We start from the raw sequence: 23,900 nt of genomic DNA, 5'->3' as shown, positions 1-23,900 counted from the left end.
CGTTCCGTTACATATTCATTGGGGCAAAGGCAAAGCAGGCAGGCTTGGGTAGTCTAGTGGCTTGGCAAGCTGCCCAGCATGTGGGAGCTTGGGGTTCAAATCCCCTTCTTTCTTTCTTTCTTTCTTTCTTCTTCTTCTTGAAGAGAAGGGGCTTGAGCCTTGATGACTTATCTCTCAACTGAAAGGCCTAAGTGCCTGGTGAGTGGGATGTGGGGGATCCCTCAGTCTCTTCTATTGAAGGCAGGCCACTTGCAGTAAATATTACATGAGCATTGGGAACCCCACTCACCAGGATTCCCCGTGTAGTCCTGCGGTCGGGCTCCGTGCCCCCGAAGCAGCGAGCCGCTGGTTCAAATCCCTTTTCCGTTTGTTGAGATCCAGGCTTGGGTCCTTAACCTCTTGCCCCGCGAGCGTTGCGCTTTCGCTATGTATTAACCGGGGGAAAGGAAGCTTTCCAAGCCCTCTATGGTATGGGGGTTAAGGTGTTCGCCTGCCGTGTGCGTGCTCCCGGTTCAACTCCCCTGGGTGCCGTTTGAGACGGCAGGGGGCGCCTCAATCTTTTACCGCTCCAGCCTTCCACTTTAACTATATATTAACCGGGGCAAGCTAAGCTCTCAAGTCCCTCTACGGTACGGGGGTTAGGGCGCTCGCTTGGATTGCGGGTGACCCTGGTTCGCATCCCCGCTCGGCGGGACAGGAGGGCCTCTGGTGGGTGAGAGGAGGCCCCTCCTAGCTGAGCAAGAGGCCCGACACAGGGCCTCTTGCTCTTTTAATTAAAGAGGCAATGCTGCTCTACAGTAAAACCCCCCTCTCACTCTTGTCCACCCTGATCAGGATACACGCCCAGGTTGTGGCAGACCCCAGGGCACTCCCCTGCTCTTTTGAGGGGTGTGAACTGGGGGCCGCCACCTCCTGGGGAGAGTCACTGGCGAGCGATCCCTGTCCGAATCCCCTCTCCGTCCCAAGAAGACAACGGCCTCTTGAGAAAGAGAGGGGCTTCGGACAAGGATGGCCCACCCAAAGGACGGTCGCCTAGGAGGCAGGAAATCCCTGTGCAAATCCCTGCTGAACAGGCAGCTAGGGGATTTGAACCAGGATCTCCCCCAACCCAGGCGAGTATCCTAACCACTGGACTAGAGAGTGAGGGTAGCCGTGAGGCCGGCCCACAGCCCACTTAACTAAAGTGGAACAGCTTCAACGAGCAAGAAGGAAGCGGGCAACCCCCTCGCTAATAGAGAAAGGTCTAGGGGGACACACACACACACACCACCCCCCGGGGAGATTCGAACCCGCATCTCACGCACCCCAGGCACCCAGTGTGACCATCAGCCTACGGAGGGCGTTGCGGCAAAGAGAGTCCCAAATACCGTTTAATTCAAGTGGAACAGCTTTGAAAGGCAAGAAGGGAGGCACCCCCAGAAAGATAGCCACCCAGGCACCAGAGGAGATTTGAACTCACATCTCGCCCACCCAAGGCGCACAGTCTAGCCATCAGCCTACAGAGGGAACGGGGTCTGCCGGAGGCCCAAATACCATTTAATTAAAATGGAACAGCTTCCACAGGCAAGAGAGAAGTTGCCCCCCTCTGGCGATACCCGAAACCTACCAGGCCTGTGGTAGGCGCTCATCTCCAGCCCTCTTTAGCATCAGCAGACCTGGGGAATTGAACCCACAGCCCCCACATGCCACACACGAGGCCCAACCGCTGGACCACGGGAGGAGTGGTGCCGGGCGCTTTGCCTGAACAATAGTTAATTAACGTGGAACACCTTCTACGAGCCAAAAAAGCGAGGGACGCCACGGATTCAATCCAGGACCACATCTTCTCAAGGGTTTTCGCAACAGACGAAGGGAGGATTGGACCCCACAGCGGCCACAAGCCAGACCAGTCGCGTAACCACTGGACTACATAGGAAGCTGCTGAATTGGTTGGCCCAAATAATATTTCATTAAAGTTGAACAGCTTCACGGGCAAGAGGAAGGGATCACGAGACCCCCCCACCACTGGAGCTACGGAACCGCAGAACACAGACAGCCTGTAGGGCAGCGCTCGTCAAAGCCCCCCACAACCTTCCCGGCAGGGAGAAGGGGGATTTGAACGAGCCGGCCTCTTAGCCCCTCTCTGAAGCCTAACCACGGAATCAGAGAGGGAGCCGCAGCCTGTAACTGGGCTCAGGGCCCTTCAATTGAAGTGTAAGAGCTTCAAGTGAGGGTGCTCCCGTCACTCTAGCCCAGCACCCAATGATTAGGGCCCTCACCCGGGCGGTAGGTGAGCCCTTCGCAAATCCCTTGTGCTCGTCCGGCAGAGGGGCGAGTTAGAAGGTGAATGGCCGTAATGCATCAGACCCATAGCCCAGCTAGCCCACTGTCCTGCTTTCCGACGGCGGCCAACGCCGGCTGCTTCAAAGGCAGTGAACAGAAGAGGGCAACTCTCAAGCGATCCGTCCCGTCGGGCCCCCCCTCCCAGCAGCTGGCCGTCAGCGGGCGAAGGACGCCCGGACCACGGGGCTGCGTCCCTGACCGTCTTGGCTAATAGCCACGGATGGACCCATTCGCCACGAACTTTCTCAGTCTTTCTTTTCGAACCCACTTACAGTTTTGGCCCACCCCACCTCCACCGGCAACCACTTCCACAGGCTGAGCGTGCGTTGCGGGGCCAAGTACTGCCTTTGGTTTGGGTTAAAGCTGCTGCCTGCTCATTTCAGCGGGTGACCCCTGTTCTTGCGTTGCGTGAAGGGGTAAATAACACGTCCCGATTCCCGTTCCCCACCCCAGTCATGACTGGCTAGCCCTCTGTCAGATCCAACCTGAACCGTCTCTTTGCCCAGCTGAACCAGAAGCACGCTCCCCCCCACCAACCTCCCTCACCGGCGAGGCCCCGAACCACGAGGTTAAAAGTTACACGAGGGGGCCTCTGCCTCCGTCCCCTGGGCTGTTTTGTGGGGCTTTGGGCCGGTCCCTAACCAGCTCACGCTAAGTCACCTGAGGGGTTCCTGGCCGTGGCTGGCAAGCAGAGGGCTGTACCTGGGAGGGGAAGACGCTGGGTCGATTTCCTTCTCCCCGCCTGATGAGCTGCGGGGAGTTGAAGAGGGCTCTGCAGTCTCTCAAGCGTGAGCCCCAATAATGAAGTAAAGAACCGCCTTAGGAGGCTTGCTCGTTGTAGCTTGTCGGGGCCTGTGCCACTTCCATGAAGTGGTAACTGGCCAGCCTTGCGACATGAATCCCTCTGTAGTCCAGTGGTTTGGGCACTTACCCAGTGCGTGGGTGATGCTGGTTCAATTCCTCCCCCAGCTTGCTGAGGAAGGACTTAAACAGCCATCTCCCTGGTCTCAAGTGAATATCCAGCTTCTGGACTAAGAGGGATTCTCCTGGGGCACGTGGGCCCCTGTGCCTTTCTTTTTCTGCTGAAGCTGTTCCACTTTTACATGACATATTCATGGGGCCAGCAGTCCACCCAGCAGCCCGCTGTAGTCTGGGGGGCGTGGTGTGCGCCCAGCGTGTGGGAGGCCGCGGGTTCAAAGCCCCTTTCTTCTTGCTGAGAAGGGATTTGGACTTTGATCTCCTGCCTCTCAGGCAAATTGCCTAGGTGCTGGGCTCGGAGGTTTTCCCATGTGGGGGCTCTCTCGGTCTTTTCTCTTGTGGGAGGGCCGCGTTCCGTTACATATTCATTGGGGCAAAGGCAAAGCAGGCAGGCTTGGGTAGTCTAGTGGCTTGGCAAGCTGCCCAGCATGTGGGAGCTTGGGGTTCAAATCCCCTTCTTTCTTTCTTTCTTTCTTCTTCTTCTTGAAGAGAAGGGGCTTGAGCCTTGATGACTTATCTCTCAACTGAAAGGCCTAAGTGCCTGGTGAGTGGGATGTGGGGGATCCCTCAGTCTCTTCTATTGAAGGCAGGCCACTTGCAGTAAATATTACATGAGCATTGGGAACCCCACTCACCAGGATTCCCCGTGTAGTCCTGCGGTCGGGCTCCGTGCCCCCGAAGCAGCGAGCCGCTGGTTCAAATCCCTTTTCCGTTTGTTGAGATCCAGGCTTGGGTCCTTAACCTCTTGCCCCGCGAGCGTTGCGCTTTCGCTATGTATTAACCGGGGGAAAGGAAGCTTTCCAAGCCCTCTATGGTATGGGGGTTAAGGTGTTCGCCTGCCGTGTGCGTGCTCCCGGTTCAACTCCCCTGGGTGCCGTTTGAGACGGCAGGGGGCGCCTCAATCTTTTACCGCTCCAGCCTTCCACTTTAACTATATATTAACCGGGGCAAGCTAAGCTCTCAAGTCCCTCTACGGTACGGGGGTTAGGGCGCTCGCTTGGATTGCGGGTGACCCTGGTTCGCATCCCCGCTCGGCGGGACAGGAGGGCCTCTGGTGGGTGAGAGGAGGCCCCTCCTAGCTGAGCAAGAGGCCCGACACAGGGCCTCTTGCTCTTTTAATTAAAGAGGCAATGCTGCTCTACAGTAAAACCCCCCTCTCACTCTTGTCCACCCTGATCAGGATACACGCCCAGGTTGTGGCAGACCCCAGGGCACTCCCCTGCTCTTTTGAGGGGTGTGAACTGGGGGCCGCCACCTCCTGGGGAGAGTCACTGGCGAGCGATCCCTGTCCGAATCCCCTCTCCGTCCCAAGAAGACAACGGCCTCTTGAGAAAGAGAGGGGCTTCGGACAAGGATGGCCCACCCAAAGGACGGTCGCCTAGGAGGCAGGAAATCCCTGTGCAAATCCCTGCTGAACAGGCAGCTAGGGGATTTGAACCAGGATCTCCCCCAACCCAGGCGAGTATCCTAACCACTGGACTAGAGAGTGAGGGTAGCCGTGAGGCCGGCCCACAGCCCACTTAACTAAAGTGGAACAGCTTCAACGAGCAAGAAGGAAGCGGGCAACCCCCTCGCTAATAGAGAAAGGTCTAGGGGGACACACACACACACACCACCCCCCGGGGAGATTCGAACCCGCATCTCACGCACCCCAGGCACCCAGTGTGACCATCAGCCTACGGAGGGCGTTGCGGCAAAGAGAGTCCCAAATACCGTTTAATTCAAGTGGAACAGCTTTGAAAGGCAAGAAGGGAGGCACCCCCAGAAAGATAGCCACCCAGGCACCAGAGGAGATTTGAACTCACATCTCGCCCACCCAAGGCGCACAGTCTAGCCATCAGCCTACAGAGGGAACGGGGTCTGCCGGAGGCCCAAATACCATTTAATTAAAATGGAACAGCTTCCACAGGCAAGAGAGAAGTTGCCCCCCTCTGGCGATACCCGAAACCTACCAGGCCTGTGGTAGGCGCTCATCTCCAGCCCTCTTTAGCATCAGCAGACCTGGGGAATTGAACCCACAGCCCCCACATGCCACACACGAGGCCCAACCGCTGGACCACGGGAGGAGTGGTGCCGGGCGCTTTGCCTGAACAATAGTTAATTAACGTGGAACACCTTCTACGAGCCAAAAAAGCGAGGGACGCCACGGATTCAATCCAGGACCACATCTTCTCAAGGGTTTTCGCAACAGACGAAGGGAGGATTGGACCCCACAGCGGCCACAAGCCAGACCAGTCGCGTAACCACTGGACTACATAGGAAGCTGCTGAATTGGTTGGCCCAAATAATATTTCATTAAAGTTGAACAGCTTCACGGGCAAGAGGAAGGGATCACGAGACCCCCCCACCACTGGAGCTACGGAACCGCAGAACACAGACAGCCTGTAGGGCAGCGCTCGTCAAAGCCCCCCACAACCTTCCCGGCAGGGAGAAGGGGGATTTGAACGAGCCGGCCTCTTAGCCCCTCTCTGAAGCCTAACCACGGAATCAGAGAGGGAGCCGCAGCCTGTAACTGGGCTCAGGGCCCTTCAATTGAAGTGTAAGAGCTTCAAGTGAGGGTGCTCCCGTCACTCTAGCCCAGCACCCAATGATTAGGGCCCTCACCCGGGCGGTAGGTGAGCCCTTCGCAAATCCCTTGTGCTCGTCCGGCAGAGGGGCGAGTTAGAAGGTGAATGGCCGTAATGCATCAGACCCATAGCCCAGCTAGCCCACTGTCCTGCTTTCCGACGGCGGCCAACGCCGGCTGCTTCAAAGGCAGTGAACAGAAGAGGGCAACTCTCAAGCGATCCGTCCCGTCGGGCCCCCCCTCCCAGCAGCTGGCCGTCAGCGGGCGAAGGACGCCCGGACCACGGGGCTGCGTCCCTGACCGTCTTGGCTAATAGCCACGGATGGACCCATTCGCCACGAACTTTCTCAGTCTTTCTTTTCGAACCCACTTACAGTTTTGGCCCACCCCACCTCCACCGGCAACCACTTCCACAGGCTGAGCGTGCGTTGCGGGGCCAAGTACTGCCTTTGGTTTGGGTTAAAGCTGCTGCCTGCTCATTTCAGCGGGTGACCCCTGTTCTTGCGTTGCGTGAAGGGGTAAATAACACGTCCCGATTCCCGTTCCCCACCCCAGTCATGACTGGCTAGCCCTCTGTCAGATCCAACCTGAACCGTCTCTTTGCCCAGCTGAACCAGAAGCACGCTCCCCCCCACCAACCTCCCTCACCGGCGAGGCCCCGAACCACGAGGTTAAAAGTTACACGAGGGGGCCTCTGCCTCCGTCCCCTGGGCTGTTTTGTGGGGCTTTGGGCCGGTCCCTAACCAGCTCACGCTAAGTCACCTGAGGGGTTCCTGGCCGTGGCTGGCAAGCAGAGGGCTGTACCTGGGAGGGGAAGACGCTGGGTCGATTTCCTTCTCCCCGCCTGATGAGCTGCGGGGAGTTGAAGAGGGCTCTGCAGTCTCTCAAGCGTGAGCCCCAATAATGAAGTAAAGAACCGCCTTAGGAGGCTTGCTCGTTGTAGCTTGTCGGGGCCTGTGCCACTTCCATGAAGTGGTAACTGGCCAGCCTTGCGACATGAATCCCTCTGTAGTCCAGTGGTTTGGGCACTTACCCAGTGCGTGGGTGATGCTGGTTCAATTCCTCCCCCAGCTTGCTGAGGAAGGACTTAAACAGCCATCTCCCTGGTCTCAAGTGAATATCCAGCTTCTGGACTAAGAGGGATTCTCCTGGGGCACGTGGGCCCCTGTGCCTTTCTTTTTCTGCTGAAGCTGTTCCACTTTTACATGACATATTCATGGGGCCAGCAGTCCACCCAGCAGCCCGCTGTAGTCTGGGGGGCGTGGTGTGCGCCCAGCGTGTGGGAGGCCGCGGGTTCAAAGCCCCTTTCTTCTTGCTGAGAAGGGATTTGGACTTTGATCTCCTGCCTCTCAGGCAAATTGCCTAGGTGCTGGGCTCGGAGGTTTTCCCATGTGGGGGCTCTCTCGGTCTTTTCTCTTGTGGGAGGGCCGCGTTCCGTTACATATTCATTGGGGCAAAGGCAAAGCAGGCAGGCTTGGGTAGTCTAGTGGCTTGGCAAGCTGCCCAGCATGTGGGAGCTTGGGGTTCAAATCCCCTTCTTTCTTTCTTTCTTTCTTTCTTCTTCTTCTTGAAGAGAAGGGGCTTGAGCCTTGATGACTTATCTCTCAACTGAAAGGCCTAAGTGCCTGGTGAGTGGGATGTGGGGGATCCCTCAGTCTCTTCTATTGAAGGCAGGCCACTTGCAGTAAATATTACATGAGCATTGGGAACCCCACTCACCAGGATTCCCCGTGTAGTCCTGCGGTCGGGCTCCGTGCCCCCGAAGCAGCGAGCCGCTGGTTCAAATCCCTTTTCCGTTTGTTGAGATCCAGGCTTGGGTCCTTAACCTCTTGCCCCGCGAGCGTTGCGCTTTCGCTATGTATTAACCGGGGGAAAGGAAGCTTTCCAAGCCCTCTATGGTATGGGGGTTAAGGTGTTCGCCTGCCGTGTGCGTGCTCCCGGTTCAACTCCCCTGGGTGCCGTTTGAGACGGCAGGGGGCGCCTCAATCTTTTACCGCTCCAGCCTTCCACTTTAACTATATATTAACCGGGGCAAGCTAAGCTCTCAAGTCCCTCTACGGTACGGGGGTTAGGGCGCTCGCTTGGATTGCGGGTGACCCTGGTTCGCATCCCCGCTCGGCGGGACAGGAGGGCCTCTGGTGGGTGAGAGGAGGCCCCTCCTAGCTGAGCAAGAGGCCCGACACAGGGCCTCTTGCTCTTTTAATTAAAGAGGCAATGCTGCTCTACAGTAAAACCCCCCTCTCACTCTTGTCCACCCTGATCAGGATACACGCCCAGGTTGTGGCAGACCCCAGGGCACTCCCCTGCTCTTTTGAGGGGTGTGAACTGGGGGCCGCCACCTCCTGGGGAGAGTCACTGGCGAGCGATCCCTGTCCGAATCCCCTCTCCGTCCCAAGAAGACAACGGCCTCTTGAGAAAGAGAGGGGCTTCGGACAAGGATGGCCCACCCAAAGGACGGTCGCCTAGGAGGCAGGAAATCCCTGTGCAAATCCCTGCTGAACAGGCAGCTAGGGGATTTGAACCAGGATCTCCCCCAACCCAGGCGAGTATCCTAACCACTGGACTAGAGAGTGAGGGTAGCCGTGAGGCCGGCCCACAGCCCACTTAACTAAAGTGGAACAGCTTCAACGAGCAAGAAGGAAGCGGGCAACCCCCTCGCTAATAGAGAAAGGTCTAGGGGGACACACACACACACACCACCCCCCGGGGAGATTCGAACCCGCATCTCACGCACCCCAGGCACCCAGTGTGACCATCAGCCTACGGAGGGCGTTGCGGCAAAGAGAGTCCCAAATACCGTTTAATTCAAGTGGAACAGCTTTGAAAGGCAAGAAGGGAGGCACCCCCAGAAAGATAGCCACCCAGGCACCAGAGGAGATTTGAACTCACATCTCGCCCACCCAAGGCGCACAGTCTAGCCATCAGCCTACAGAGGGAACGGGGTCTGCCGGAGGCCCAAATACCATTTAATTAAAATGGAACAGCTTCCACAGGCAAGAGAGAAGTTGCCCCCCTCTGGCGATACCCGAAACCTACCAGGCCTGTGGTAGGCGCTCATCTCCAGCCCTCTTTAGCATCAGCAGACCTGGGGAATTGAACCCACAGCCCCCACATGCCACACACGAGGCCCAACCGCTGGACCACGGGAGGAGTGGTGCCGGGCGCTTTGCCTGAACAATAGTTAATTAACGTGGAACACCTTCTACGAGCCAAAAAAGCGAGGGACGCCACGGATTCAATCCAGGACCACATCTTCTCAAGGGTTTTCGCAACAGACGAAGGGAGGATTGGACCCCACAGCGGCCACAAGCCAGACCAGTCGCGTAACCACTGGACTACATAGGAAGCTGCTGAATTGGTTGGCCCAAATAATATTTCATTAAAGTTGAACAGCTTCACGGGCAAGAGGAAGGGATCACGAGACCCCCCCACCACTGGAGCTACGGAACCGCAGAACACAGACAGCCTGTAGGGCAGCGCTCGTCAAAGCCCCCCACAACCTTCCCGGCAGGGAGAAGGGGGATTTGAACGAGCCGGCCTCTTAGCCCCTCTCTGAAGCCTAACCACGGAATCAGAGAGGGAGCCGCAGCCTGTAACTGGGCTCAGGGCCCTTCAATTGAAGTGTAAGAGCTTCAAGTGAGGGTGCTCCCGTCACTCTAGCCCAGCACCCAATGATTAGGGCCCTCACCCGGGCGGTAGGTGAGCCCTTCGCAAATCCCTTGTGCTCGTCCGGCAGAGGGGCGAGTTAGAAGGTGAATGGCCGTAATGCATCAGACCCATAGCCCAGCTAGCCCACTGTCCTGCTTTCCGACGGCGGCCAACGCCGGCTGCTTCAAAGGCAGTGAACAGAAGAGGGCAACTCTCAAGCGATCCGTCCCGTCGGGCCCCCCCTCCCAGCAGCTGGCCGTCAGCGGGCGAAGGACGCCCGGACCACGGGGCTGCGTCCCTGACCGTCTTGGCTAATAGCCACGGATGGACCCATTCGCCACGAACTTTCTCAGTCTTTCTTTTCGAACCCACTTACAGTTTTGGCCCACCCCACCTCCACCGGCAACCACTTCCACAGGCTGAGCGTGCGTTGCGGGGCCAAGTACTGCCTTTGGTTTGGGTTAAAGCTGCTGCCTGCTCATTTCAGCGGGTGACCCCTGTTCTTGCGTTGCGTGAAGGGGTAAATAACACGTCCCGATTCCCGTTCCCCACCCCAGTCATGACTGGCTAGCCCTCTGTCAGATCCAACCTGAACCGTCTCTTTGCCCAGCTGAACCAGAAGCACGCTCCCCCCCACCAACCTCCCTCACCGGCGAGGCCCCGAACCACGAGGTTAAAAGTTACACGAGGGGGCCTCTGCCTCCGTCCCCTGGGCTGTTTTGTGGGGCTTTGGGCCGGTCCCTAACCAGCTCACGCTAAGTCACCTGAGGGGTTCCTGGCCGTGGCTGGCAAGCAGAGGGCTGTACCTGGGAGGGGAAGACGCTGGGTCGATTTCCTTCTCCCCGCCTGATGAGCTGCGGGGAGTTGAAGAGGGCTCTGCAGTCTCTCAAGCGTGAGCCCCAATAATGAAGTAAAGAACCGCCTTAGGAGGCTTGCTCGTTGTAGCTTGTCGGGGCCTGTGCCACTTCCATGAAGTGGTAACTGGCCAGCCTTGCGACATGAATCCCTCTGTAGTCCAGTGGTTTGGGCACTTACCCAGTGCGTGGGTGATGCTGGTTCAATTCCTCCCCCAGCTTGCTGAGGAAGGACTTAAACAGCCATCTCCCTGGTCTCAAGTGAATATCCAGCTTCTGGACTAAGAGGGATTCTCCTGGGGCACGTGGGCCCCTGTGCCTTTCTTTTTCTGCTGAAGCTGTTCCACTTTTACATGACATATTCATGGGGCCAGCAGTCCACCCAGCAGCCCGCTGTAGTCTGGGGGGCGTGGTGTGCGCCCAGCGTGTGGGAGGCCGCGGGTTCAAAGCCCCTTTCTTCTTGCTGAGAAGGGATTTGGACTTTGATCTCCTGCCTCTCAGGCAAATTGCCTAGGTGCTGGGCTCGGAGGTTTTCCCATGTGGGGGCTCTCTCGGTCTTTTCTCTTGTGGGAGGGCCGCGTTCCGTTACATATTCATTGGGGCAAAGGCAAAGCAGGCAGGCTTGGGTAGTCTAGTGGCTTGGCAAGCTGCCCAGCATGTGGGAGCTTGGGGTTCAAATCCCCTTCTTTCTTTCTTTCTTTCTTTCTTCTTCTTCTTGAAGAGAAGGGGCTTGAGCCTTGATGACTTATCTCTCAACTGAAAGGCCTAAGTGCCTGGTGAGTGGGATGTGGGGGATCCCTCAGTCTCTTCTATTGAAGGCAGGCCACTTGCAGTAAATATTACATGAGCATTGGGAACCCCACTCACCAGGATTCCCCGTGTAGTCCTGCGGTCGGGCTCCGTGCCCCCGAAGCAGCGAGCCGCTGGTTCAAATCCCTTTTCCGTTTGTTGAGATCCAGGCTTGGGTCCTTAACCTCTTGCCCCGCGAGCGTTGCGCTTTCGCTATGTATTAACCGGGGGAAAGGAAGCTTTCCAAGCCCTCTATGGTATGGGGGTTAAGGTGTTCGCCTGCCGTGTGCGTGCTCCCGGTTCAACTCCCCTGGGTGCCGTTTGAGACGGCAGGGGGCGCCTCAATCTTTTACCGCTCCAGCCTTCCACTTTAACTATATATTAACCGGGGCAAGCTAAGCTCTCAAGTCCCTCTACGGTACGGGGGTTAGGGCGCTCGCTTGGATTGCGGGTGACCCTGGTTCGCATCCCCGCTCGGCGGGACAGGAGGGCCTCTGGTGGGTGAGAGGAGGCCCCTCCTAGCTGAGCAAGAGGCCCGACACAGGGCCTCTTGCTCTTTTAATTAAAGAGGCAATGCTGCTCTACAGTAAAACCCCCCTCTCACTCTTGTCCACCCTGATCAGGATACACGCCCAGGTTGTGGCAGACCCCAGGGCACTCCCCTGCTCTTTTGAGGGGTGTGAACTGGGGGCCGCCACCTCCTGGGGAGAGTCACTGGCGAGCGATCCCTGTCCGAATCCCCTCTCCGTCCCAAGAAGACAACGGCCTCTTGAGAAAGAGAGGGGCTTCGGACAAGGATGGCCCACCCAAAGGACGGTCGCCTAGGAGGCAGGAAATCCCTGTGCAAATCCCTGCTGAACAGGCAGCTAGGGGATTTGAACCAGGATCTCCCCCAACCCAGGCGAGTATCCTAACCACTGGACTAGAGAGTGAGGGTAGCCGTGAGGCCGGCCCACAGCCCACTTAACTAAAGTGGAACAGCTTCAACGAGCAAGAAGGAAGCGGGCAACCCCCTCGCTAATAGAGAAAGGTCTAGGGGGACACACACACACACACCACCCCCCGGGGAGATTCGAACCCGCATCTCACGCACCCCAGGCACCCAGTGTGACCATCAGCCTACGGAGGGCGTTGCGGCAAAGAGAGTCCCAAATACCGTTTAATTCAAGTGGAACAGCTTTGAAAGGCAAGAAGGGAGGCACCCCCAGAAAGATAGCCACCCAGGCACCAGAGGAGATTTGAACTCACATCTCGCCCACCCAAGGCGCACAGTCTAGCCATCAGCCTACAGAGGGAACGGGGTCTGCCGGAGGCCCAAATACCATTTAATTAAAATGGAACAGCTTCCACAGGCAAGAGAGAAGTTGCCCCCCTCTGGCGATACCCGAAACCTACCAGGCCTGTGGTAGGCGCTCATCTCCAGCCCTCTTTAGCATCAGCAGACCTGGGGAATTGAACCCACAGCCCCCACATGCCACACACGAGGCCCAACCGCTGGACCACGGGAGGAGTGGTGCCGGGCGCTTTGCCTGAACAATAGTTAATTAACGTGGAACACCTTCTACGAGCCAAAAAAGCGAGGGACGCCACGGATTCAATCCAGGACCACATCTTCTCAAGGGTTTTCGCAACAGACGAAGGGAGGATTGGACCCCACAGCGGCCACAAGCCAGACCAGTCGCGTAACCACTGGACTACATAGGAAGCTGCTGAATTGGTTGGCCCAAATAATATTTCATTAAAGTTGAACAGCTTCACGGGCAAGAGGAAGGGATCACGAGACCCCCCCACCACTGGAGCTACGGAACCGCAGAACACAGACAGCCTGTAGGGCAGCGCTCGTCAAAGCCCCCCACAACCTTCCCGGCAGGGAGAAGGGGGATTTGAACGAGCCGGCCTCTTAGCCCCTCTCTGAAGCCTAACCACGGAATCAGAGAGGGAGCCGCAGCCTGTAACTGGGCTCAGGGCCCTTCAATTGAAGTGTAAGAGCTTCAAGTGAGGGTGCTCCCGTCACTCTAGCCCAGCACCCAATGATTAGGGCCCTCACCCGGGCGGTAGGTGAGCCCTTCGCAAATCCCTTGTGCTCGTCCGGCAGAGGGGCGAGTTAGAAGGTGAATGGCCGTAATGCATCAGACCCATAGCCCAGCTAGCCCACTGTCCTGCTTTCCGACGGCGGCCAACGCCGGCTGCTTCAAAGGCAGTGAACAGAAGAGGGCAACTCTCAAGCGATCCGTCCCGTCGGGCCCCCCCTCCCAGCAGCTGGCCGTCAGCGGGCGAAGGACGCCCGGACCACGGGGCTGCGTCCCTGACCGTCTTGGCTAATAGCCACGGATGGACCCATTCGCCACGAACTTTCTCAGTCTTTCTTTTCGAACCCACTTACAGTTTTGGCCCACCCCACCTCCACCGGCAACCACTTCCACAGGCTGAGCGTGCGTTGCGGGGCCAAGTACTGCCTTTGGTTTGGGTTAAAGCTGCTGCCTGCTCATTTCAGCGGGTGACCCCTGTTCTTGCGTTGCGTGAAGGGGTAAATAACACGTCCCGATTCCCGTTCCCCACCCCAGTCATGACTGGCTAGCCCTCTGTCAGATCCAACCTGAACCGTCTCTTTGCCCAGCTGAACCAGAAGCACGCTCCCCCCCACCAACCTCCCTCACCGGCGAGGCCCCGAACCACGAGGTTAAAAGTTACACGAGGGGGCCTCTGCCTCCGTCCCCTGGGCTGTTTTGTGGGGCTTTGGGCCGGTCCCTAACCAGCTCACGCTAAGTCACCTGAGGGGTTCCTGGCCGTGGCTGGCAAGCAGAGGGCTGTACCTGGGAGGGGAAGACGCTGGGTCGATTTCCTTCTCCCCGCCTGATGAGCTGCGGGGAGTTGAAGAGGGCTCTGCAGTCTCTCAAGCGTGAGCCCCAATAATGAAGTAAAGAACCGCCTTAGGAGGCTTGCTCGTTGTAGCTTGTCGGGGCCTGTGCCACTTCCATGAAGTGGTAACTGGCCAGCCTTGCGACATGAATCCCTCTGTAGTCCAGTGGTTTGGGCACTTACCCAGTGCGTGGGTGATGCTGGTTCAATTCCTCCCCCAGCTTGCTGAGGAAGGACTTAAACAGCCATCTCCCTGGTCTCAAGTGAATATCCAGCTTCTGGACTAAGAGGGATTCTCCTGGGGCACGTGGGCCCCTGTGCCTTTCTTTTTCTGCTGAAGCTGTTCCACTTTTACATGACATATTCATGGGGCCAGCAGTCCACCCAGCAGCCCGCTGTAGTCTGGGGGGCGTGGTGTGCGCCCAGCGTGTGGGAGGCCGCGGGTTCAAAGCCCCTTTCTTCTTGCTGAGAAGGGATTTGGACTTTGATCTCCTGCCTCTCAGGCAAATTGCCTAGGTGCTGGGCTCGGAGGTTTTCCCATGTGGGGGCTCTCTCGGTCTTTTCTCTTGTGGGAGGGCCGCGTTCCGTTACATATTCATTGGGGCAAAGGCAAAGCAGGCAGGCTTGGGTAGTCTAGTGGCTTGGCAAGCTGCCCAGCATGTGGGAGCTTGGGGTTCAAATCCCCTTCTTTCTTTCTTTCTTTCTTTCTTCTTCTTCTTGAAGAGAAGGGGCTTGAGCCTTGATGACTTATCTCTCAACTGAAAGGCCTAAGTGCCTGGTGAGTGGGATGTGGGGGATCCCTCAGTCTCTTCTATTGAAGGCAGGCCACTTGCAGTAAATATTACATGAGCATTGGGAACCCCACTCACCAGGATTCCCCGTGTAGTCCTGCGGTCGGGCTCCGTGCCCCCGAAGCAGCGAGCCGCTGGTTCAAATCCCTTTTCCGTTTGTTGAGATCCAGGCTTGGGTCCTTAACCTCTTGCCCCGCGAGCGTTGCGCTTTCGCTATGTATTAACCGGGGGAAAGGAAGCTTTCCAAGCCCTCTATGGTATGGGGGTTAAGGTGTTCGCCTGCCGTGTGCGTGCTCCCGGTTCAACTCCCCTGGGTGCCGTTTGAGACGGCAGGGGGCGCCTCAATCTTTTACCGCTCCAGCCTTCCACTTTAACTATATATTAACCGGGGCAAGCTAAGCTCTCAAGTCCCTCTACGGTACGGGGGTTAGGGCGCTCGCTTGGATTGCGGGTGACCCTGGTTCGCATCCCCGCTCGGCGGGACAGGAGGGCCTCTGGTGGGTGAGAGGAGGCCCCTCCTAGCTGAGCAAGAGGCCCGACACAGGGCCTCTTGCTCTTTTAATTAAAGAGGCAATGCTGCTCTACAGTAAAACCCCCCTCTCACTCTTGTCCACCCTGATCAGGATACACGCCCAGGTTGTGGCAGACCCCAGGGCACTCCCCTGCTCTTTTGAGGGGTGTGAACTGGGGGCCGCCACCTCCTGGGGAGAGTCACTGGCGAGCGATCCCTGTCCGAATCCCCTCTCCGTCCCAAGAAGACAACGGCCTCTTGAGAAAGAGAGGGGCTTCGGACAAGGATGGCCCACCCAAAGGACGGTCGCCTAGGAGGCAGGAAATCCCTGTGCAAATCCCTGCTGAACAGGCAGCTAGGGGATTTGAACCAGGATCTCCCCCAACCCAGGCGAGTATCCTAACCACTGGACTAGAGAGTGAGGGTAGCCGTGAGGCCGGCCCACAGCCCACTTAACTAAAGTGGAACAGCTTCAACGAGCAAGAAGGAAGCGGGCAACCCCCTCGCTAATAGAGAAAGGTCTAGGGGGACACACACACACACACCACCCCCCGGGGAGATTCGAACCCGCATCTCACGCACCCCAGGCACCCAGTGTGACCATCAGCCTACGGAGGGCGTTGCGGCAAAGAGAGTCCCAAATACCGTTTAATTCAAGTGGAACAGCTTTGAAAGGCAAGAAGGGAGGCACCCCCAGAAAGATAGCCACCCAGGCACCAGAGGAGATTTGAACTCACATCTCGCCCACCCAAGGCGCACAGTCTAGCCATCAGCCTACAGAGGGAACGGGGTCTGCCGGAGGCCCAAATACCATTTAATTAAAATGGAACAGCTTCCACAGGCAAGAGAGAAGTTGCCCCCCTCTGGCGATACCCGAAACCTACCAGGCCTGTGGTAGGCGCTCATCTCCAGCCCTCTTTAGCATCAGCAGACCTGGGGAATTGAACCCACAGCCCCCACATGCCACACACGAGGCCCAACCGCTGGACCACGGGAGGAGTGGTGCCGGGCGCTTTGCCTGAACAATAGTTAATTAACGTGGAACACCTTCTACGAGCCAAAAAAGCGAGGGACGCCACGGATTCAATCCAGGACCACATCTTCTCAAGGGTTTTCGCAACAGACGAAGGGAGGATTGGACCCCACAGCGGCCACAAGCCAGACCAGTCGCGTAACCACTGGACTACATAGGAAGCTGCTGAATTGGTTGGCCCAAATAATATTTCATTAAAGTTGAACAGCTTCACGGGCAAGAGGAAGGGATCACGAGACCCCCCCACCACTGGAGCTACGGAACCGCAGAACACAGACAGCCTGTAGGGCAGCGCTCGTCAAAGCCCCCCACAACCTTCCCGGCAGGGAGAAGAGGGATTTGAACGAGCCGGCCTCTTAGCCCCTCTCTGAAGCCTAACCACGGAATCAGAGAGGGAGCCGCAGCCTGTAACTGGGCTCAGGGCCCTTCAATTGAAGTGTAAGAGCTTCAAGTGAGGGTGCTCCCGTCACTCTAGCCCAGCACCCAATGATTAGGGCCCTCACCCGGGCGGTAGGTGAGCCCTTCGCAAATCCCTTGTGCTCGTCCGGCAGAGGGGCGAGTTAGAAGGTGAATGGCCGTAATGCATCAGACCCATAGCCCAGCTAGCCCACTGTCCTGCTTTCCGACGGCGGCCAACGCCGGCTGCTTCAAAGGCAGTGAACAGAAGAGGGCAACTCTCAAGCGATCCGTCCCGTCGGGCCCCCCCTCCCAGCAGCTGGCCGTCAGCGGGCGAAGGACGCCCGGACCACGGGGCTGCGTCCCTGACCGTCTTGGCTAATAGCCACGGATGGACCCATTCGCCACGAACTTTCTCAGTCTTTCTTTTCGAACCCACTTACAGTTTTGGCCCACCCCACCTCCACCGGCAACCACTTCCACAGGCTGAGCGTGCGTTGCGGGGCCAAGTACTGCCTTTGGTTTGGGTTAAAGCTGCTGCCTGCTCATTTCAGCGGGTGACCCCTGTTCTTGCGTTGCGTGAAGGGGTAAATAACACGTCCCGATTCCCGTTCCCCACCCCAGTCATGACTGGCTAGCCCTCTGTCAGATCCAACCTGAACCGTCTCTTTGCCCAGCTGAACCAGAAGCACGCTCCCCCCCACCAACCTCCCTCACCGGCGAGGCCCCGAACCACGAGGTTAAAAGTTACACGAGGGGGCCTCTGCCTCCGTCCCCTGGGCTGTTTTGTGGGGCTTTGGGCCGGTCCCTAACCAGCTCACGCTAAGTCACCTGAGGGGTTCCTGGCCGTGGCTGGCAAGCAGAGGGCTGTACCTGGGAGGGGAAGACGCTGGGTCGATTTCCTTCTCCCCGCCTGATGAGCTGCGGGGAGTTGAAGAGGGCTCTGCAGTCTCTCAAGCGTGAGCCCCAATAATGAAGTAAAGAACCGCCTTAGGAGGCTTGCTCGTTGTAGCTTGTCGGGGCCTGTGCCACTTCCATGAAGTGGTAACTGGCCAGCCTTGCGACATGAATCCCTCTGTAGTCCAGTGGTTTGGGCACTTACCCAGTGCGTGGGTGATGCTGGTTCAATTCCTCCCCCAGCTTGCTGAGGAAGGACTTAAACAGCCATCTCCCTGGTCTCAAGTGAATATCCAGCTTCTGGACTAAGAGGGATTCTCCTGGGGCACGTGGGCCCCTGTGCCTTTCTTTTTCTGCTGAAGCTGTTCCACTTTTACATGACATATTCATGGGGCCAGCAGTCCACCCAGCAGCCCGCTGTAGTCTGGGGGGCGTGGTGTGCGCCCAGCGTGTGGGAGGCCGCGGGTTCAAAGCCCCTTTCTTCTTGCTGAGAAGGGATTTGGACTTTGATCTCCTGCCTCTCAGGCAAATTGCCTAGGTGCTGGGCTCGGAGGTTTTCCCATGTGGGGGCTCTCTCGGTCTTTTCTCTTGTGGGAGGGCCGCGTTCCGTTACATATTCATTGGGGCAAAGGCAAAGCAGGCAGGCTTGGGTAGTCTAGTGGCTTGGCAAGCTGCCCAGCATGTGGGAGCTTGGGGTTCAAATCCCCTTCTTTCTTTCTTTCTTTCTTTCTTCTTCTTCTTGAAGAGAAGGGGCTTGAGCCTTGATGACTTATCTCTCAACTGAAAGGCCTAAGTGCCTGGTGAGTGGGATGTGGGGGATCCCTCAGTCTCTTCTATTGAAGGCAGGCCACTTGCAGTAAATATTACATGAGCATTGGGAACCCCACTCACCAGGATTCCCCGTGTAGTCCTGCGGTCGGGCTCCGTGCCCCCGAAGCAGCGAGCCGCTGGTTCAAATCCCTTTTCCGTTTGTTGAGATCCAGGCTTGGGTCCTTAACCTCTTGCCCCGCGAGCGTTGCGCTTTCGCTATGTATTAACCGGGGGAAAGGAAGCTTTCCAAGCCCTCTATGGTATGGGGGTTAAGGTGTTCGCCTGCCGTGTGCGTGCTCCCGGTTCAACTCCCCTGGGTGCCGTTTGAGACGGCAGGGGGCGCCTCAATCTTTTACCGCTCCAGCCTTCCACTTTAACTATATATTAACCGGGGCAAGCTAAGCTCTCAAGTCCCTCTACGGTACGGGGGTTAGGGCGCTCGCTTGGATTGCGGGTGACCCTGGTTCGCATCCCCGCTCGGCGGGACAGGAGGGCCTCTGGTGGGTGAGAGGAGGCCCCTCCTAGCTGAGCAAGAGGCCCGACACAGGGCCTCTTGCTCTTTTAATTAAAGAGGCAATGCTGCTCTACAGTAAAACCCCCCTCTCACTCTTGTCCACCCTGATCAGGATACACGCCCAGGTTGTGGCAGACCCCAGGGCACTCCCCTGCTCTTTTGAGGGGTGTGAACTGGGGGCCGCCACCTCCTGGGGAGAGTCACTGGCGAGCGATCCCTGTCCGAATCCCCTCTCCGTCCCAAGAAGACAACGGCCTCTTGAGAAAGAGAGGGGCTTCGGACAAGGATGGCCCACCCAAAGGACGGTCGCCTAGGAGGCAGGAAATCCCTGTGCAAATCCCTGCTGAACAGGCAGCTAGGGGATTTGAACCAGGATCTCCCCCAACCCAGGCGAGTATCCTAACCACTGGACTAGAGAGTGAGGGTAGCCGTGAGGCCGGCCCACAGCCCACTTAACTAAAGTGGAACAGCTTCAACGAGCAAGAAGGAAGCGGGCAACCCCCTCGCTAATAGAGAAAGGTCTAGGGGGACACACACACACACACCACCCCCCGGGGAGATTCGAACCCGCATCTCACGCACCCCAGGCACCCAGTGTGACCATCAGCCTACGGAGGGCGTTGCGGCAAAGAGAGTCCCAAATACCGTTTAATTCAAGTGGAACAGCTTTGAAAGGCAAGAAGGGAGGCACCCCCAGAAAGATAGCCACCCAGGCACCAGAGGAGATTTGAACTCACATCTCGCCCACCCAAGGCGCACAGTCTAGCCATCAGCCTACAGAGGGAACGGGGTCTGCCGGAGGCCCAAATACCATTTAATTAAAATGGAACAGCTTCCACAGGCAAGAGAGAAGTTGCCCCCCTCTGGCGATACCCGAAACCTACCAGGCCTGTGGTAGGCGCTCATCTCCAGCCCTCTTTAGCATCAGCAGACCTGGGGAATTGAACCCACAGCCCCCACATGCCACACACGAGGCCCAACCGCTGGACCACGGGAGGAGTGGTGCCGGGCGCTTTGCCTGAACAATAGTTAATTAACGTGGAACACCTTCTACGAGCCAAAAAAGCGAGGGACGCCACGGATTCAATCCAGGACCACATCTTCTCAAGGGTTTTCGCAACAGACGAAGGGAGGATTGGACCCCACAGCGGCCACAAGCCAGACCAGTCGCGTAACCACTGGACTACATAGGAAGCTGCTGAATTGGTTGGCCCAAATAATATTTCATTAAAGTTGAACAGCTTCACGGGCAAGAGGAAGGGATCACGAGACCCCCCCACCACTGGAGCTACGGAACCGCAGAACACAGACAGCCTGTAGGGCAGCGCTCGTCAAAGCCCCCCACAACCTTCCCGGCAGGGAGAAGGGGGATTTGAACGAGCCGGCCTCTTAGCCCCTCTCTGAAGCCTAACCACGGAATCAGAGAGGGAGCCGCAGCCTGTAACTGGGCTCAGGGCCCTTCAATTGAAGTGTAAGAGCTTCAAGTGAGGGTGCTCCCGTCACTCTAGCCCAGCACCCAATGATTAGGGCCCTCACCCGGGCGGTAGGTGAGCCCTTCGCAAATCCCTTGTGCTCGTCCGGCAGAGGGGCGAGTTAGAAGGTGAATGGCCGTAATGCATCAGACCCATAGCCCAGCTAGCCCACTGTCCTGCTTTCCGACGGCGGCCAACGCCGGCTGCTTCAAAGGCAGTGAACAGAAGAGGGCAACTCTCAAGCGATCCGTCCCGTCGGGCCCCCCCTCCCAGCAGCTGGCCGTCAGCGGGCGAAGGACGCCCGGACCACGGGGCTGCGTCCCTGACCGTCTTGGCTAATAGCCACGGATGGACCCATTCGCCACGAACTTTCTCAGTCTTTCTTTTCGAACCCACTTACAGTTTTGGCCCACCCCACCTCCACCGGCAACCACTTCCACAGGCTGAGCGTGCGTTGCGGGGCCAAGTACTGCCTTTGGTTTGGGTTAAAGCTGCTGCCTGCTCATTTCAGCGGGTGACCCCTGTTCTTGCGTTGCGTGAAGGGGTAAATAACACGTCCCGATTCCCGTTCCCCACCCCAGTCATGACTGGCTAGCCCTCTGTCAGATCCAACCTGAACCGTCTCTTTGCCCAGCTGAACCAGAAGCACGCTCCCCCCCACCAACCTCCCTCACCGGCGAGGCCCCGAACCACGAGGTTAAAAGTTACACGAGGGGGCCTCTGCCTCCGTCCCCTGGGCTGTTTTGTGGGGCTTTGGGCCGGTCCCTAACCAGCTCACGCTAAGTCACCTGAGGGGTTCCTGGCCGTGGCTGGCAAGCAGAGGGCTGTACCTGGGAGGGGAAGACGCTGGGTCGATTTCCTTCTCCCCGCCTGATGAGCTGCGGGGAGTTGAAGAGGGCTCTGCAGTCTCTCAAGCGTGAGCCCCAATAATGAAGTAAAGAACCGCCTTAGGAGGCTTGCTCGTTGTAGCTTGTCGGGGCCTGTGCCACTTCCATGAAGTGGTAACTGGCCAGCCTTGCGACATGAATCCCTCTGTAGTCCAGTGGTTTGGGCACTTACCCAGTGCGTGGGTGATGCTGGTTCAATTCCTCCCCCAGCTTGCTGAGGAAGGACTTAAACAGCCATCTCCCTGGTCTCAAGTGAATATCCAGCTTCTGGACTAAGAGGGATTCTCCTGGGGCACGTGGGCCCCTGTGCCTTTCTTTTTCTGCTGAAGCTGTTCCACTTTTACATGACATATTCATGGGGCCAGCAGTCCACCCAGCAGCCCGCTGTAGTCTGGGGGGCGTGGTGTGCGCCCAGCGTGTGGGAGGCCGCGGGTTCAAAGCCCCTTTCTTCTTGCTGAGAAGGGATTTGGACTTTGATCTCCTGCCTCTCAGGCAAATTGCCTAGGTGCTGGGCTCGGAGGTTTTCCCATGTGGGGGCTCTCTCGGTCTTTTCTCTTGTGGGAGGGCCGCGTTCCGTTACATATTCATTGGGGCAAAGGCAAAGCAGGCAGGCTTGGGTAGTCTAGTGGCTTGGCAAGCTGCCCAGCATGTGGGAGCTTGGGGTTCAAATCCCCTTCTTTCTTTCTTTCTTTCTTTCTTCTTCTTCTTGAAGAGAAGGGGCTTGAGCCTTGATGACTTATCTCTCAACTGAAAGGCCTAAGTGCCTGGTGAGTGGGATGTGGGGGATCCCTCAGTCTCTTCTATTGAAGGCAGGCCACTTGCAGTAAATATTACATGAGCATTGGGAACCCCACTCACCAGGATTCCCCGTGTAGTCCTGCGGTCGGGCTCCGTGCCCCCGAAGCAGCGAGCCGCTGGTTCAAATCCCTTTTCCGTTTGTTGAGATCCAGGCTTGGGTCCTTAACCTCTTGCCCCGCGAGCGTTGCGCTTTCGCTATGTATTAACCGGGGGAAAGGAAGCTTTCCAAGCCCTCTATGGTATGGGGGTTAAGGTGTTCGCCTGCCGTGTGCGTGCTCCCGGTTCAACTCCCCTGGGTGCCGTTTGAGACGGCAGGGGGCGCCTCAATCTTTTACCGCTCCAGCCTTCCACTTTAACTATATATTAACCGGGGCAAGCTAAGCTCTCAAGTCCCTCTACGGTACGGGGGTTAGGGCGCTCGCTTGGATTGCGGGTGACCCTGGTTCGCATCCCCGCTCGGCGGGACAGGAGGGCCTCTGGTGGGTGAGAGGAGGCCCCTCCTAGCTGAGCAAGAGGCCCGACACAGGGCCTCTTGCTCTTTTAATTAAAGAGGCAATGCTGCTCTACAGTAAAACCCCCCTCTCACTCTTGTCCACCCTGATCAGGATACACGCCCAGGTTGTGGCAGACCCCAGGGCACTCCCCTGCTCTTTTGAGGGGTGTGAACTGGGGGCCGCCACCTCCTGGGGAGAGTCACTGGCGAGCGATCCCTGTCCGAATCCCCTCTCCGTCCCAAGAAGACAACGGCCTCTTGAGAAAGAGAGGGGCTTCGGACAAGGATGGCCCACCCAAAGGACGGTCGCCTAGGAGGCAGGAAATCCCTGTGCAAATCCCTGCTGAACAGGCAGCTAGGGGATTTGAACCAGGATCTCCCCCAACCCAGGCGAGTATCCTAACCACTGGACTAGAGAGTGAGGGTAGCCGTGAGGCCGGCCCACAGCCCACTTAACTAAAGTGGAACAGCTTCAACGAGCAAGAAGGAAGCGGGCAACCCCCTCGCTAATAGAGAAAGGTCTAGGGGGACACACACACACACACCACCCCCCGGGGAGATTCGAACCCGCATCTCACGCACCCCAGGCACCCAGTGTGACCATCAGCCTACGGAGGGCGTTGCGGCAAAGAGAGTCCCAAATACCGTTTAATTCAAGTGGAACAGCTTTGAAAGGCAAGAAGGGAGGCACCCCCAGAAAGATAGCCACCCAGGCACCAGAGGAGATTTGAACTCACATCTCGCCCACCCAAGGCGCACAGTCTAGCCATCAGCCTACAGAGGGAACGGGGTCTGCCGGAGGCCCAAATACCATTTAATTAAAATGGAACAGCTTCCACAGGCAAGAGAGAAGTTGCCCCCCTCTGGCGATACCCGAAACCTACCAGGCCTGTGGTAGGCGCTCATCTCCAGCCCTCTTTAGCATCAGCAGACCTGGGGAATTGAACCCACAGCCCCCACATGCCACACACGAGGCCCAACCGCTGGACCACGGGAGGAGTGGTGCCGGGCGCTTTGCCTGAACAATAGTTAATTAACGTGGAACACCTTCTACGAGCCAAAAAAGCGAGGGACGCCACGGATTCAATCCAGGACCACATCTTCTCAAGGGTTTTCGCAACAGACGAAGGGAGGATTGGACCCCACAGCGGCCACAAGCCAGACCAGTCGCGTAACCACTGGACTACATAGGAAGCTGCTGAATTGGTTGGCCCAAATAATATTTCATTAAAGTTGAACAGCTTCACGGGCAAGAGGAAGGGATCACGAGACCCCCCCACCA

The sequence above is a fragment of the Eretmochelys imbricata genome, chromosome 22 (assembly GCF_965152235.1).
Source record: "Eretmochelys imbricata isolate rEreImb1 chromosome 22, rEreImb1.hap1, whole genome shotgun sequence".
In the NCBI taxonomy this organism is placed as follows: domain Eukaryota; kingdom Metazoa; phylum Chordata; order Testudines; family Cheloniidae; genus Eretmochelys; species Eretmochelys imbricata.
The sequence above is the reverse complement of the archived record's forward strand: the minus strand, read 5'-3'. Positions refer to the sequence as shown.